Here is a 3262-nt window from a genome sequence, read left to right as displayed (position 1 = left end):
GATTATATGATTTCTTGTTTACGTGGAAATAGGTTAGTCCAATGTTAGTAGATTAGTACATCATTTGTGTTGTTTTGAGTATGCTGATAGTGGTTAATTTATTTGACTGAATGCTAATAGGGGTAGTTACTTTTTGTGTAAGGAGTACGTGCTTATTTGTATGGGGAATAGTCACTCTCTAAAGTAATTAATATTCTTCAGTACTTGCATGGGGAATAGTAACTAGTCAGTTAACTATCTAATATGCGTATGTGTTTATTATTCGTATTATCCGGGTAACTCAAGAGTCTATTGGTTTCTATCTTTACTCCCTCTATAAATTAAAAACGCCTCCCTCTTTATCATTCATCTGCACTCTCTTTCTAATAAACTTTTTAGCCTCAAAACTCACTTATTGTTCTTTTCGCTCCAATGGCTGCCCCCGTTTTTCACACACACAACCACGGTGTTTATCTTCCAGCTCGGAACTTGACTGATGATAAGGTCTATTATGACCCTTTTGGACTTCAAATCCGCATCAAAGAGATCGTATGCAGCCCTTTTGATCTTCCACGAGAGATCTTTGATGAACTCTCATGGGATGATCAATTTGATATTTTTTTCTTCGAGATGGAAGTCTCTCTCGAGCAGGAGAGACGAGCCACGGTGGCTGAGCAGCAATGACTTGCTGCTCTGGAGCTGCATGAGAGAATCATCTCTCTTGCAAACTCCAGGTCCAGGGCTTACGAGCGCAGGGCAAGGAGATTGGAGGCAGAGAAGAAGGAGTCCAAACTAGAGTAGTTAGGATTAGGATTTACTTGTTAAATCTATATCTTGATGTACTCAGTTTCTATTATTAATGAAAATCGAAATTCTTCTCTAAGTTTTCTTTTATTTGTGTAATGATTCCTATGTGCTTATATCTATATTGAATTTTTCCTTCTCTGCAATAATGCTTGCAACTAAAATATATTGCAATGTATTTGTCTAATGAAACTCCAAAAAGATACATTTGTTTAATGCATTACAGGTTTATACAAGACATCAACAGGGAATTCAAATAATCAATTCACAAGGTATTGGTGCTAGAACTGCAGCTAAAATAATTCAAAACCAAACTGCAGTTTACCCAGGCACATCAACACAAATACAAACTCAAACACAATCCTACTCAGGTAACTCTCAAAAGGAACCTGTTTTACAAAAGGACAAAATACCCAAAATGTTCTTCAATTATTTTGTTGTTTGAGAAAAAGGAACTGGTATCACAAACATGGAAATATATCAGCTTTTCATGAATATCACTAATGCACCTTCATGTGCAAAACAGTCTTAACAGACTGATAGGTTTGAGGGTAGTACTCCTGAGGGGGAGATATATAAATCCTCTCCAATTCAATTGGAGGTTCCTCAAGAAGGAACAAATCCCCTCATAACTCTAGCAGAGGCTGCCCTAGCAGTCAAAGCTAGAAGAACAATTGCCTATGACAATGTCATAAGAAAGGCAAGCTTAGCACATTCAAATGCCAGTGTGTTGCAAGACACACAAGGGTTTGAGGCTAGTGCACATGGCAGTAACCCAGTCAAATCCCCTCCAATTCAATTGGAGGTTCCCACTACAAGTGGAGGACAACACACTGTCATAACCACATAAAAATCTGTGAGTCAAACTGTGACCCCAGTCATAGATGCTTATGCACTCATTTTTCTGGTAAAATGAGTATGATTAGCCCTATATGGTCTTCCCCTAATCATATGATCCCAGATTTACTCTCCTCAGCCGCCTCTTATTTCTGTAGGACAAACAACAATTAAGCCTTTCATGTGAGAATGAGAGAATAGATTGAGAGAAAAATAGAAAATAAGAGAGGTAGGATCCTTCCTGGCAAAAGGAGAGGTAGAATGAGTATCTGGATTTAGCAATCCTTGTGAGGTAACTCTGACTCTTAAAAGTCATGAGACTAGTGCATTGAGAAGTAGTGAGACTACTTATTCAAAAGAACAGAGAGCTTAGGATTTTCCTATTCTAATCTACTTGGTAAACTCATCACTACAGACTTCACTAAAACTTGAAGCTACTGATAGTGTTCTACATGAACATTGACAAAGGCTTGAACAATGTACATCTAGCTGGATCTTTCTTCCTGAAGATAATGTCAAAAAGGGGGAGAATATATCTAAATGCCAAAACAGTTAATGGATGTTGCCAGATAATAATATTTTTTTCTCGATAGGGGAGAAGGAATCTTTTCTTGATAAGGGGAGAAGGAAGAATAAATCTTAATGCAACTCTGCAAAAGAAGATCAGATGGGGAAATTGGGTTCTTGGGTTCTACATTTAGATAAAGTTTTGACATCATCAACCAGAACTTGTGCATAATTTCATAATGAACAAGTTGGGGGAGATTATAATATAAAATAGATGATGTCAAAGATTACTGAAGCTAAAAATGTCATTAACAATCAGTTAAGCTTGGGCCAATCCTAAGTAAGTTGTATTGTTATCTAAATTTATATTTTGTACTTGTAACACTTAAAGTCTGTAAAAATGCAAAGGAGCAGACTAGAGTCTTTTTCCTAAAATAGTATCAAGCCTAAGGATTCTATCTGGAAGAAGATCAACAAGATCATGCCTCAGAAGAATTTTGAAGAAGCTTGGAGTTGAATAAATCTGTTTGGAGAAAAATGTTCTAAGTCAAGATCTCTACAAGTCATAGATTTAAAGTTATAGAGAAGTCATTCGAGAACTCCAGAATGACTTATCGAGAAGTCATTCAAACTCCAGAGAGTACCGACGGATAAGCAATATCTACTCGATGGATGAGCTATATATATCCACTCGATGGATGAATAACATCTACTCGAAGGATGGGTAATATCTACTCGATGGATAAGTTATACATCTACTCGACGGATGAGCAATATCTACTCAACGGATAAACAATATCCACCGGGAGTAGAGAAGTCAGGAAAGTTACTCGAGAACTCAAAAAGATATTGACAAGTCATTCTTTCACTAGAGAACTCAGAGTTATCGAGAATTCTATATCCATTCGAGAACTCAGAGATATCTACAAGGCAAGTGAAGTTATGAAGACTAGAGATCTCGATGAGCTGAAGACCTCTACAAGCCAAACTCATTATGGAGTACCAGACATCTCGATAAGCCTTTATACTTATCGAGATATCAAGTTTTCAAATAAATCAAACTGGAGATCTCGAAGTACAGTCTCAAAGTACAGAATTGCAGATCAGCATTTTTAGGTCACACAACACTGTAGAA

The sequence above is a fragment of the Apium graveolens genome, chromosome 9 (genome assembly GCF_009905375.1).
Source record: "Apium graveolens cultivar Ventura chromosome 9, ASM990537v1, whole genome shotgun sequence".
Taxonomy (NCBI): domain Eukaryota; kingdom Viridiplantae; phylum Streptophyta; class Magnoliopsida; order Apiales; family Apiaceae; genus Apium; species Apium graveolens.
The sequence above is the reverse complement of the archived record's forward strand: the minus strand, read 5'-3'. Positions refer to the sequence as shown.